Source organism: Nicotiana tomentosiformis, chromosome 1 (assembly GCF_000390325.3).
Source record: "Nicotiana tomentosiformis chromosome 1, ASM39032v3, whole genome shotgun sequence".
Lineage (NCBI taxonomy): Eukaryota > Viridiplantae > Streptophyta > Magnoliopsida > Solanales > Solanaceae > Nicotiana > Nicotiana tomentosiformis.
The window spans coordinates 157,522,094-157,536,970 of NC_090812.1; the positions used below are offsets into that span (position 1 = coordinate 157,522,094).

The 14,877-nt window shown below is 39.7% G+C and overlaps 1 long non-coding RNA gene across 1 annotated transcript; it reads left to right on the forward strand.

The window, feature by feature from the left end:
* Positions 1 to 1,125: 1,125 nt before the first annotated feature.
* Positions 1,126 to 1,646, forward strand: LOC104111042 (uncharacterized). Its single transcript, XR_689587.3, has 2 exons — positions 1,126 to 1,207; positions 1,334 to 1,646. It is a non-coding gene; the product is annotated as an uncharacterized lncRNA (long non-coding RNA).
* Positions 1,647 to 14,877: the final 13,231 nt, after the last annotated feature.

The window sequence follows — 14,877 nt, forward strand, 5'->3', positions numbered from 1 at the left end:
AGTCGGAGAAAAAGCACGCATTCATAAAGGACGAGGTAACCAAACTTCTCAAGATAGGGTCCATTCGGGAGGTGAAATACCCCGAATGGTTAGCCAATGTGGTTGTAGTGCCTAAAAAAGGGAACAAACTTAGAATGTGTGTGGACTATAAGGATTTGAGCAAAGCATGCCCCAAAGATTCCTTTCTGTTGCCCAACATCGATCGCATGATCGATGCCACGGCCGACCACGAGATCCTCACCTTTCTCGATGCCTATTCCGGGTATAATCAATTTCAGATGAACCCGGATGACCAGGAAAAGACTTCATTTGTCACCAAATATGGAACATATTATTATAATGTAATGCCCTTTGGGTTGAAAAATGCAAGGGCTACTTATCAATGCCTAGTAAATAAAATGTTCGAAGAACAAATAGGTAAATCAATGGAAGTCTATATTGATGACATGCTAGTTAAGTCCCTGCGCGCTGAGGACCATTTGGCCCATTTGCAGGAAACGTTCGAGATATTGAGGAAATACAACATGAAAAACTTGTTACCCACTTGTTTATCGTCAGATGATGAGAACTTATAAAAATATTATCTTAACCATGGATATTAATATTGCCGAAGCTTTGGTGAGTAGGGTTATTAAATACCTTCCATGGTGGAAGCTAGCAAGTAGCCGAGTGCATAATAAGGTTACGTACAAGATGATCGATATACCATTTTTACAAAACAAAAAGGAAGGATTCAAATAAAACCATATAAAATTTTATTTATATAATTTAAGGCATCTTCTTAAAGTTTGGCTTTAGGCCACCAATACCGTTGAGCCGTCTATGATTTAAACACAACCACATTTTTTAGTAGCCTTAAGTATAAATTCAATTGCTTATTCTAAAATTTGTTCTTTAAGTTGAACAAATATACAATTCATGATACGTTTTTTCAAGAAAGAAAGAAAACGTTACTCCATTAAGTACAAGTATTAGGGATTGGAAAGGGAGTTACGTTAATTTGGAATAGTAAAGGGAGAATTAAAGAGCATATTTCTCAAAATATAACGGCAGTTTCTCATAAATGAGACTATTATCTGGACTATAAAAGTATCTAAAAATTTATACAATGGTGAAAAAGGCTAACATAACTACATAAGCATTGTAGATATGGAGAAGTCATCCTTGAAGTTGGTTTATACTTTGACGCTTCTTATTGTTGCAATAGGTTTGTGACTCTCTCTCATTCTCTTGAAATCTTTACACAGATAGCCAGTCGATATTGTTGTTAATAGCCACTATATATTATATAATGATTATATATATATATGACTAACGATATTTTTTTTTACAGATCTCCTATGTTTTAAAGCGACAGCTCTAGGTGAATTAGCATGTTTAAAACATGAAGATTGTGCCTATTTAGCTGTGGGTCATCATTGTAGACCTTATTGTGACATGGGAGAATTTTGTGACTGTTATCCATATACCGACGAAGATCGTGATATTACAAGTACAAACGACGAACAAAATATATCCCCCGTTTAATTTTTGTTTCCCTTATGTTTTCTTTATCTTTCTAAAAAGAGAATAATCATAGTCTACCGTTATTAATTGAATTTTGTATACAAGGGTATAGAAAAATTTATAAAAGTTTGGTTCTACTACACTCAGATGTAAATTATTCTCTCTCAGCGCCTCTTTTTCAGCATTTTGTCATATGCAATGGGTAGTTGATTCGTGAATTTAGAGAAAGAAACTACAATATTAAGATATTGGGGAGGGGGAGACATAAAAGGAGAACATCCATAATGTGAATTAGGTAGCCGTTTTGTTATTTTAGGGGTAGAGTTAGAGGTTTGGGGTTGTACGCTGTTGGGTTGGAATAAGAGAAAAAAGAGAGGATAAATGTGATGATTCGCCATGTCATCATGCCACATAAGCGCCATTTGGCATATATTAATGTCATGTGGAAGCTTACATAGGAGGAATGCTTGCATTTGTGAGAAGATTCTAGAGAAGTATGGACATTTCCTTTGGAAGATCCTAGATGTTTATGGATTTGCTAGGAAAGTTCTTGGAATCTTCTAGGCTTGTAGAGAATTCTAGAGAAAGCCCTTATCTTGTAAATATTAAGAACTTGTGTAACAATTAATATTTACACGCTAGCCCATAAGAGACTAGTATATAAAGGAGGCCATTCATTTATAATTCATCAAGCAAACAATTCAAGTTCTCTTTAATACAAAGTTTCCTTTAACAATTCTCTTGTGTTCTTTCTATCACTTTCTTAGCGATCTTGAGTGTAGTAAGGCTGACTTGGCATAGCAAGAATATGAGCAAATTGTCAAGTGCCGCACGTGTACTTAGTTAACGACTAAGGACGTGACAACGTGGTATCAGAGCAAAGGTTGCGACAAAGGGAATGGCGAACGATGGAGAAATTAACGCTGCCAACACCCAAGCCAATGTCATCCAGGATGCTGCTGGCAAGAATGACCGTAACAAAAAGAGAAATGCCACCAACAAGGGCCAGGAGGTGCCATCCGAGGTTGTGTCAAACGAAGGGCTTACATCCCAAGAACCATCTGCCACTGAGGCGAGCGAGGATGAAGTGGAGGTCCTGCCTGAGGACGTCTCGCTCGGTAAAGAGTGGGTGATGAAGATGAACGCGGGGATGGACGCCGTGGAGATCTTTGGCCAACGCTTGGGGAAGGTGGAAGGCACCCTTAGCGTTCTTGAGGGGCACACTCTTGAAGAGATTGAGAGCATCCGAAATGACTTGGAGGGACGTACACAGCCCGAGATGGAATTAAGGCAAACTTTCACTGCCTTAGAGTGCAAACTCATGGAGGCTTTGAGTACTATCGATGCTGTGAAAGCAAAGATAGAGTCACTCGAGGAGCATGATAGTGTTGGCGTGACCGAGGTAGCTAGTAATGTTGTGGTGACGAGGGAGGCTAAGATCGAGGCTCCCAAACCCCCGGTGTTCAAAGGTGTTCGTGATGCGCAAGAAGTGGAAAACTTCCTTTGGAACTTGGAGAACTACTTCAAGCACGACAAAGTGAAGGACGACGAGGACATAATCAACACTGCAGTGTTGTACCTCTCAGAGACTGCCATGCTATGGTGGAGAAGGAAGATGGCCGACGTGGATAAAGGTATATGTACTATTAGCACGTGGGATCAGTTCAAAGTCGAGTTCAAGCGACAGTTCTTTCCAAACAATATGTTGTACGAGGCAAGGCGCAAACTTAGGGAGTTGAAGAAAACAGGGAGCATACGTGTCTATGTCAAGGAGTTCACTACCCTTATGCTTCAAATCCCCAACCTGACCAATGATGACTTGTTGTTCCACTTCATAGACAGGTTAAAAAAATTGGGCTAAGCAGGAGTTACAACGCCGGCAAGTCGCAAATATAGACCAAGCCATAGTGGAGGCCGAATCATTGATGGATTTCAGGCATGACAAGCACGACAAAGGGAAAGTCAAAGAATCAAAGTTTAACAATGTCAAAGGTGGGGGAGACCGTGGCAAAGGCAAGGAGATACAACAACAATACTACAAGACTCAAGATTCCAAAAAACTGAGTGGCCGTCAGGGCTACGCCGAGAAGAAGACGCAAGCCGAGAAGAAGGGATGTTACATATGCGGAGGGCCGCACAGCTTCAGGAATTGTTCCTACCTAAAGAGCCTTAGCGCCATGGTCCGTGAACGGAAGGAGAAGCCGCAAGGAGAGAGTTCGGGAACCACACAGTTAGGTATGATCGGATTATGCGGTGCTGTCACAAAGCAATCTATCCAACCTACCGAGAATGGAAACTAGTACGTGGATCTCACCATCAACAACAAGCCTGCTCGTGCAATGGTGGATACTGGAGCAACTCATAATTTCGTGACTGAGGCTGCCGCAAAAAGACTAGAATTGAAGCCTGCTCCAACCAACTCCCGCGTCAAGACCGTGAATGCCGAGGCACAAAATGCTCGTGGGGTAGCTAATGGAGTTGGTGTCAACCATCACAAGTCTGGAGGAAGACAAGAGTTTTCAAGAGACACTACCACCTTGCATAGAGAAGTTGCTTGAGGAAAACAAAGATGTCATGCCCAAGGAGTTGCCTAAGCACTTGCCGCCTAGGCGAGAGGTAGATCACAAGATTGAGTTGGAGCCAGGGGCTAAGCCACCCGTATTTGCCCCATATCGTATGGCACCGCCCGAGCTAGAGGAGCTTAGTAAACAATTGAAAGAGCTGCTAGATACTGGTCATATTTGCCCATCAAAGGCACCTTTCGGCGCACCAGTATTGTTCCAGAAGAAGAAGGATGGATCACTACGCTTGTGCATAGACTACCGAGCACTTAATAAGGTCACGGTGAAGAATAAGTACCCGATCCCGCTCATTGCTGACTTATTCGATAGACTTGGGCAAGCCAAGTATTTTACCAAGGTGGATCTTCACAAGGGCTACTACCAGGTTCGCATTGCAGAGGGGGATGAGCCAAAGACAACACGTGTGACGAGATATGGAGCCTTTGAGTGGTTGGTGATGCCTTTCGGCTTAACCAATACACCTGCCACATTTTGCACCCTTATGAATAAGATTTTCCATCCCTACCTTGATCAGTTCGTGGTAGTCTACCTAGACGACAAAGTCATCTACAACAACACCTTGGAAGAGCACATGAAGCACTTAAGAAAGGTTTTCCATGTCTTGCGGGAGAACGGACTATACATCAAGAGGGAGAAATGCGAGTTTGCACAATAAAAGGTGCACTTCTTAGGCCATGTTATTAGAAATGGCGAGCTACACATGGACAAGGCTAAGGTACGTGCTATCCAGAAGTGGGAGGCACATATAAAGGTAACTGAGTTGAGATCCTTCCTTTTCCTTGTTAACTACTATCGTCGGTTCATCTATGGCTACTCAGCAAAGGCCGCACCATTGACTGAGTTGCTAAAGAAGAACAAGCCATGGGTTTGGACGGAGCATTGTCAAAGGGCGTTTGAAGACCTCAAGGTAGCTGTAACAGAGGAGCCAGTCTTGGCATTACCTGACTTTGCCAAGACATTTGAGGTGCATACAGATGCTTCAGATTTTGCCATTGGGGGTGTCTTGATGCAGGATAAGCATCCCATAACATTTGAGAGTCGCAAGTTAAATGAGATGGAGCGGCGTTACACAGTGCAAGAGAAGGAGATGACTGCTATTGTGCATTGCCTTCGTACATGGCGACATTATTTGCTTGGGTCGAGGTTCGTGGTCAAGACCGACAATGTAGCTACTAGCTACTTTCAGACGCACAAGAAGCTCACCCCAAAACAGGCTCGGTGGCAGGATTTCTTGGCCGAATTTGATTATGTGCTGGAGTATAAGCCGGGCAAAGGTAACATTGTAGCCGATGCCTTGAGCCGGAAAGCCGAGCTTGCTGCAATCACTTCAATAAGATGGGATATTCGTGAGGCTATAAAAGAAGGCATGCAACACGATCCAGCAGCCAAACAAATTATCGAGCTAGCCAACTAGGGCAATATGAGACGTTTTTGGGTCGAAGACGGCCTACTACTTACCACAGGTCGGCGGGTCTACGTGCCTAAGTTTGGAGACATTAGACGGAAAATTATAAGGGAGAGTCATGACACAATGTGGGCTGGTCATCCAGGCCAATGTCGCACTAGGGCCTTGGTTGAGTCAGTATACTATTGGCCACGCATGCGAGATGACATAGAGTGTTCTGTGTAGACTTGTCTTGTCTGTCAACAGGACAAGGTTGAGCAACAAAAACCCGGAGGACTTTTGGAGCCACTACCAGTTACATAGCGTCCATGGGAGAGCGTGACTATGGACTTTATCACTTGCCTACCAAAGTCTGACGGTTATGGTACTATTATGGTGGTCGTAGATAGATTTTCCAAATATGCCACCTTCATGCCCGCCACACCAGGTTGCACTGCCAAGGAAGCTGCCAAGCTATTCTTTAAGAATGTGGCAAAGTATTGGGGCTTACCAAGGCATATTATCAGTGATCGAGACCCTTGTTTTACTGGGAACTTTTGGAGTGAATTATTCGACATACTTGGCATGGAACTGTACTTTTCCACTAATTTCTACCCACAGATAGATGGACAAACGGAATGGGTCAATGCCTTACTAGAATGCTACTTGAGGCATTATGTAAGCGCACATCAGAAAGATTGGTCAAGGCTCCTAGACATCGCCCAATTCTCTTATAACATACAGCGGAGTGAGTCCACGGGGTGGACACCATTTGAGCTAGCCACAGGCCAACAACCACAAACTCCACATTCATTACCAGCCGCGTTCAAGGGAAAGAGTTTGGGGGCTTATCATATGGCCAAAAGATGGGAGGAGCAGCTTGACACTGCTAAGTCCTACTTGGATAAGGCAGCTAAGAAGATGAAGAAGTTTGCAGATAGTAAGCGGCGTCCCACGGACTATAGAGTTGGGGACATGGTCATGGTGAAGTTTAATCCAAGACAGTTTAAGGCACTATAGGGCATGCATCAGAATCTGATTCGCAAGTATAAGGGGCCATTTAAGATAGTCACCAAGGTAGGCAAGATCTCATACAAGCTTGAAATGCCATCATATCTTAAGATCTACCCTGTCTTCCATGCCGGCATGCTTAAGCCATATCATGAAAACAAGGATGATCCAAGTAGGGGCCAATCAAGTCGAGCGCCTATTACTATCACCGCCTCGCATGACCGGGAGATTGAGGCTATTATTGATTACCAGGCCAGGCGAAAACAAGGGCAAAAAGCCACCGTAATGTTCCTAATCCATTGGAAGGGGAAATCACCGGAGGAGGGCACATGGGAACGTTATGAAGATTTATGGCAATTCAAAGATAAGATCCGAGAGTTTATGCAGCAACATTGCACCGCAGTTATCGCAACATTAGCTGGGGGAGAGTGTGATGACTCACCATGTCATCATGCCACATAGGCGCCATTTGGCATATATTAATTCCATGTGGAAGCTTACATAGGAGGAATGCTTGCATTTGTGAGAAGATTCTAGAGAAGTATGGACATTTCCTTTGGAAGATCCTAGATGTTTATGGATTTGCTAGAAAAGTCCTTGGAATCTTCTAGGCTTGTAGAGAATTTTAGAGAAAGCCCTTATCTTGTAAATATTAAGGACTTGTGTAACAATTAATATTTACACACTAGCCCCTAAGAGACTAGTATATAAAGGAGGCCATTCATTTGTAATTCATCAAGCATACAATTCATGTTCTCTCTAATATAAAGCTTCCTTTAACAATTCTCTTGTGTTCTTTCTACCATTCTCTTAGCGATCTTGAGTGTAGTAAGGCTGACTTGGCATAACAAGAACGTGAGTAAATTGTCAAGTGCCGCACTTGTACTTAGTTAATGACTAAGGACGTGACATAAAGCTATGAAAATGAAAGGAAAGAGAAAAAGAAAGAAAAAGAATAAATAACTTATATGCATTCGGTGCTCACGCAAAATTAAACAATTTAATTTTAGTAGTTAAAATTAAAATGACAATACATATCTTTTGATCATGAACATCATGAGCGGCTCAATAAAGGTGGTAGAATAAAACAAAAAATTTAACAAGAGGCTTTTATTTTTAGATAAAATTCATGTACATTAATATCTGATTTTTTTTTTAACTTTTTGAAATGTAAAGTGATTAATTAATTTTTTATAACCAGTTTCATCTAATAATCTTTTTTCACCTATCTCAACTAAATTAAGAACTTGCTCATTTAACTAACACTTGCCATAATATTGTTCGATTTAGTATTTAGGGAAAAAGGCTTAAAGTTCCCCTATTTAATGCTAAATGGTTTATAAAAACCTCTCGTCCATCTATCCGTCTTAAAATATATAGGACGTTAATTCTATTATCAAAAGTGTCCTGCGACTAATGGTATTTCAAGTGGGCCTCTCATTCAATAATATGGCATTCTTTCATTTGGCCATGTGGCTCTGTGGTGCTGGAATTGTATTTGGGTAAGTTTCGACTCATTTAACTGATCCGACCCACTCTTCTTACCTTATACCCACTCTTTTAACTCTATACCCACATATTTCGTCTTCTTTCCCAATTTAGATACTAGGTCATCTGGTTGCTCCTATAACCTTCTTCCCCAAAATTTCTTTTTTTCAACTAATTAATTCTTGTCTTTTTCTTTCGAATCTTGTGGTTGGCTGTAAAAGTTGCACCTTTATTGAATAACAAAAAAATTTAAATGTCTGAAACTTCTGTCTCTTCTGGTTCGGCACGTCGTTGTGGTTGTGGTTTAATTACAAATTATTTTATGGCTAAGACTCATTTGAACGGTGGTCGTCGATTCTACAAATGACCTTATTTTGATGAGGAAACTTCATGTGGTTTGTGGGAATAGCGAGATGAAGAGATGCCACGACATGTAACGATGTTAATCAATAACTTGAATACTTCATTGAAGTCAGTGGAAGTTGAAAGAAATTATCTGAAAAAGATGGTGGCTAACTTAGAAGATGTGATTTCTGCTAAAAGACTGAAAATGGAGAAAATAATAGAAGAGATGGAGGGAATTAATTCAACAAACTTAGAAAATATCGCTAGGATGGAGGATAAACTACAAATGATGAAGTGGTTTATTGTGTTTTCTTGGATTGTCTTTGTGTTGGTGCTAGTTTTCAAGATGATGTAGTGTAGTTAGGTTATTTTGTAATTATGTCAATGTTGTAATTTGCAGATGTTTATCGATTTGGTTCAGATGTTGTAATGTTGCAGTTGTAATGGTTCTTTGTTGGTATGAAATGAAGTTTTTTACCATTCTCTTCACTCTCATACAACCTTTTGCATACACGAAAAATCACTAAGTCAAATACAATCATCTCTTATAGATATACAAGAAAAATATTGCCATTAATCGAGTAGCAAACATACATTGTTTCAAGATTTAAGCCCAACAAAATATTGCTATTAGATAAGTAAATGTGTGATCCAAAACCCTATACCACTATCACAATATTTACTTGTCTAAAAACCTAGAACATGAACAAACATCATGTAGTCGAACAATCATGCAAAAAACGAAGAAGGAATTAAATGTATATTGCATGCATCATTTCTTGTTACACTACTCCCTTGCCCCTCCCATTGCCTCTTCTAGCTTTAGTTTATCTATCTTTTTCTCTTTCGCACCCAATAGTTGAGTTATTGTCATTGCCTCATTTCCCTTCCAGATAGTTCTCTTTGGGAGTATGGCAGTTTTGTTAGTTGCGAGCTACCAGTGTGATCCCCTGTGAATTATATCTTCCTAGTCCCAGAATTTTGTTGATTCTTATGCTGAAGTCTAGTCTTAATATCAGAGACAACCTTAGGCCTCAAAATTGGGTCAGCTTCTGCACCAAAGTCTGCTTGAATAAACCTTCTTTCGATCTGAATATTCTGACTTGGCATCTGAGTTGCATGTGTGTAGTGACTGGAGTGCTGACTTGGCATCTGAGTGTAGTGACTTGATTGCTGACTTGGCTGCTGAGTGTAGTGACTGGATTGCTGACTTGGCATCTAAGTGTAGTGACTGGATTGCTGACTTGGCTGCTGAGTGTACTGACTGGATTGCTGACTTAGCATCTGAGTGTACTGACTGGAGTGCTGACTGGATTGATGACTGGACAACTGACTTGGTTGGGTAGCCTAACTTGGCATTTGTTGGTCTTGTACTTTAAAACCCGGATTAGGGACCATGAATTTTTTTGATTCTTGATCTTGAGTTGTCTGAGTGTGGTCTTGCACATTCTTGGACTGTAAGTATAAAAAACAGACTGTAAGTATAAACAATAGATTGTAAGTATACCTTATTGGCTAATGAACAACTTTTTTTATTATGGTTTGGTTTGCCACAAAAACCACAAGTCATTTGAAGACCCTTCCTAGAAGTTGACCATTCTCCTTGCCTTTTTCTAGCTTCATCCTTCTATATTGACCTTTTCACTTTAGGTCTACCAACCATCTTTGCTAATGGTGGTGGTTCCATGGCTTGGTGTGGCTCAACTTTCCAGAATTTTTCACCTTTAACAGGTTGTAGTTTGTGCTAATACACCAACTACCAAACTTATTTGGAATACCACCAGTGAATCCCAAGTGTTGGGTCTTGTTTCTTATAGTTGAATGCCTTGATAGCATGAGCACAAGAGATTCCAAACAAGTCCCACCCACTACTGTAGCTCCACCCCTGGTTTTAGATATTGGAATAAAGGTTTAGAAAGGCTTAAATCACATGTGAGTGACGTGAATAGTATTCATAATCGATGTTTCAAGATGATGCTAGATTTAATGAACCAAGCACAATCCATTCTAACTTCTTTGGATAAGCAATCCGAGAAAATTAAAAGTGAACATCGAGTTCGCTTGAATGATTCAACTGATGTGATAAGGTATCTTTTGAAAGAAGGAATTCCTTTTCGGGGCCATGATGAGAGTGTAACTTCTACAAGAAGAGGCCATTTTTTTAGATCTCTTAAAATGGCATGCAGATAGGAAGGAAGATGTAAAAAATATGGTACTAGAAAAAACTCCAAAAAATAACACCATGACTTCTCCTGATATTCAAAAAGATATTGTGAATTCTTGTGCAAAAGAAATGGTGAAAGTAATTATTGAAGACTTGAATGGGGTATTTTTTTGGGATATTAATTGATGAGTCTAATGATGTCTCTATGTAACGACCACACTTGTTATTTTGAATATTTACACTCCTTTCAATTATTTGAAGTCTTGAATAGCTTCATATGATGTATTATAACGTGTGTGAATCGTCGATTTTGATTTTCAGGTATTTCGGGATTAGTTGGAAAGAATGAATTTCATGTTGGAAGCTTAAATGAAAAGAGTTGACCAGAGTTTGACTTTTGTGAAAATAACTCTGGAATAGAGTTTTGAAGGTTCGAATAACTCCGTATGGTGATTTCGGACTTAGGAGAGTGTGTCTGGGTACTTATTTTGAAGTCCGTAGTTAAATTTGGCTTGAAATGGCAAAATTAAGAAATTGAAGCTTTGAAAGTTTGATCGAGAATTGACTTTATTGATATCGGGATAGGAATCCGATTCCGGAAATGGGAAAAGCTTCGTTATGTTATTTATGACTTGTACGCAAAATTTGAAGTCATTCCGGATTGATTTGGTATGTTTCGGCATAAGATATAGAATTTGCAAATTTGGAAAATTAATAAGTTCAATTCGAGGTGGAATTTGTAATTTCGACGTTGTTTGATGTGATTTGAGGCCTCAAGTAGGTCCATAATATATTTTGAGACTTGTTGGTATGTTCGGACGGGTTTCCGAGTGCCTCGGGTGAGTTTCGGAGTGGTTTCAGACCATTTCTAGGACATTAATAGCTGCTGGTTTTTGGCTACAACGGTGTGCAATGCGATCGCAAGGAATTGGCCACGATCGCGATGAGTAAAACGGAAAAAATTGGCCAGTGAATCGCGATCGCGGAAGGCCTTTCGCGATCGCGTAGAGAAAAATCATGTTGTCACTCACCCGAATTTGGGAGCTTATATCTTGCAATCTATAAGAAATTTAGAGATAATCAAAAAATAAACATTGTAGCCCTTGATATCTAGGTTTCAGAAAATTAAACCATTCATCAGTTGGACTTTTGTACAAAACGATATGATCAATACACTGCATACTATTTGAGAAGAATTTGGGAAGCGTAATAGAAGTTTGTGCTTCGCAGTCGCGGGGAAATGGCCGCGATTGCATAGAGTAAAAATGTTCTGGAAAATTTTCTCCTTCGCGGTCGCGAAGAAGTTTCCGCAATCGCGAAGGGTAAATACCTTGGCAGAAGCTTTAAGTTCATGGGTTCGCCATTTTTACCCATTTATTGATTTTTGGAGCTCGGTTTGGGCGACCTTGGAGAGGAATTTCACCACACGACTTGGGGTAAGCATTCTCAACTCACTTATGATTATATTTCATGGATTAATCTTCATTTTTGGTGTATGATTATTGAATTTTCAAGAGAAATCGAAGGAAATATTTATAATTTCATAAAATGAATTTTTCGAGTTTTGAATATCGATTCGGAGTCAGATTTGAGTGAAATTAGTATGGTTGAACTCGTAATTGAATGGGTTGTTGGAATTTGTGAGTTTTGTTGATTCCAAGACGTGGGACTCATTGTCGACTTTTCGAGCGGAGTTGAGAATTTTTATAAATTGTTAATTGTAAGCATTGGAGTATATTTTGATTAATTTACACGTTGTTTGACTAGTTTCAAATCGTTTGGCTTGGAATTGAGGAGATAGGAAGGCGTTCGGAGGTTGATACGCGTAGAATGAAATTCTCGGAGCATTATTTAGCTTGCTCGGCAATGGATTAGGTTGGTTCGAGGTAAGTAATATTTCTAAACTTGGAGTTGAGGGTATGAACCCTGATTATACGTGTTATGTGATTTGTTTGGAGGTGATACACATGCTAGGTTACAGGCGTGTGGGCATGCATCGTAAATATTGTGACTCAGTCGATTCCGCAGAGCTGTGTAGTCAATTAAGTTGTATTTTTTCATGTAATTTTCATGTGTTAGAGAAACTAAGCTATGATTCAAGTTAGAAATCATGCTTAGGCAAATGCTGGTATTATTGGGACCCATTGAGGTCATTTATGCTGTCGAATTATATGTTTAAACTGTAATTTCCAACTCAGTCATGTTCATTCATTGCATATCCTATCTCAGTCTCTGTTGTTATTTATTGATACATAATATCATCATTTTGGGCTAGTTTCATGACATTGTAAGCCCGAGAGACTGGAGAGATTGGTGTCTGATTGAGGCCGATGGCCTGATTATGAGGATATTATGGGATCGGGTTACATGCCGTAACATATTTTTATTTATTTATGCCTGGACCTGGCTTATTATAGTGCTTGGCCTGAAGGAGCCTTTTTGGAGTCTGTACCCCCCACAATGAGCGCAATGGATATTATATTTGGGATGGAGTTCCCTGTGCATGGATTTTCCATATATATATTCACTTTTGGGATGGAGTTCCCTGGGCATGGAGTTTCCATATACATTATATCCGGAATGGAGTTTCCTGGGAATGGAGTTGCCCTATACATTATATTTGGGATGGAGTTCACTGGGCATGGAGTTTCCCTATACATTTATATTTGGGATGGAGTTCCCTGGGCTGGATTGACCGTCTACAATACTGAGTAACTGAATGTCAGTTATTATGTATATATATTTGGGATGAAACTTCCCTGGGCTGGATTGGCCATATACAGTACTGTGAGATTTAGTACTCTGAGAGTGTGAGTACACGAGTTCATCACTGTGTTGCATTACATTAGACATGCATACTTGACATGTAAGCAAAGAGAAGTACTTTTTTTTACTCATGCCGTGTGATAATGAGATTTCTTATATGTCTTAAAGTTTTGAGAAAAATCATAAATTTTAGACTTACTCATATTTTCGGTAACTTTCGACAAACGATTTGAGTTTTACTGTTATATTCAAAAGAAAATATTTATTTTATAGAATTTTATACGAGCTGAGCATTTTATTATTGAGTTATTACTTGTGTTGCTTTAAATTGTATTGTTATAAGATGTTATTAGTTATTGGAGTTGGACTCTGACCCTTGTCCCAGCTCGTCACTACTTTCAACCTAAGGTTAGATTTATTACTTATTGAGTACATGGGATTGGTTGTACTCATACTACACTTCTGCACCTTGCATGTAGATTTATGATACTGATGTAGTTGCGTACGGCGGGAGTTGGATCTGAAGATGTACATGCGTTCCAGTCATTGTTGTCTCTTGTTCATGGTAGCTTTAGAATTTTTAATCTGTTCATATATATTTCAGACAGATGATGTATTTATATTTCACACCAACTTTGTAAATTCTAATCTTAGAAGCTTATGATTTGTACTACCAGTCCTTGGGAAGTGTATTAGAGTTAGTTAAATATTAATTGAATTGGATTGTTATTATTTGGCTTACCTAGCGTGTGAGATTATGTTCCATCACGACTAATTGGATTTTGGGTCGTGACAAGTTGGTATCAGAGCCCTAGGTTCATAGATTCTACAAGTCATGAGCAAGTGTCTAGTTGAGTCTTACAGATCGGTATGATGACGTCCATACTTATCTTCGAGAGGCTACATGACATTTTAGGATAAACTTTCCATCTTTCTTTCCTTATCGTGCGACATTGATTCGGCTTGAAGTGTACCTCTTTGAATTCATTCCACTCACTCGTACGCGTATGTGAACGCTCAGTATCAGCTGTGCATCGACAACTTATGATTCTATGAACGAGGTACTAGATGTGTTTTCTATGTTTTGGTGATGTGCTAGTCTGGAGGACTTGAGGCCAGGGTTAGACGCAACTTAAGCTTGGTAGTTTCGGTTGTGAGAACTTGTGCGTTTGGACTTATGCATCTGGTCATGTCCATATGAGTGAAATTTGTGGCTCGATGAGCGGTTGAATGACTATGTGATGATTTTGATGTGTTTGCGGGATGTGTTGAGATGACTTAAATGTGATGAAAATAGACTATTGGGTGCTTGGTGTCGGTCTTGATTTGACATTTAATCTTGAGGATAAATGTGTTGAAGGATCTTTCACGTTGTTAAATTGTGGTACAAATTAAATTCTCATGTCTTGTTAATGAGTTTGGACTCAGGAAGATTAAGTGATTGCGTAGTAATTGTGGTTGCGAAAGGGTATAGCAAGATTCCAATTTGAGGCTAAGCAGGTGGGTTATCTTATGCAGACTAATCTACGTAGGTGTGTCCCTTATAATGTTGAGTAGAGAGTTTCTTTCTACCAGTGGGGCGTATGTGTTGAGATTTGAATTTGAATCTGGTTGAGAAAGTTGACATGGCT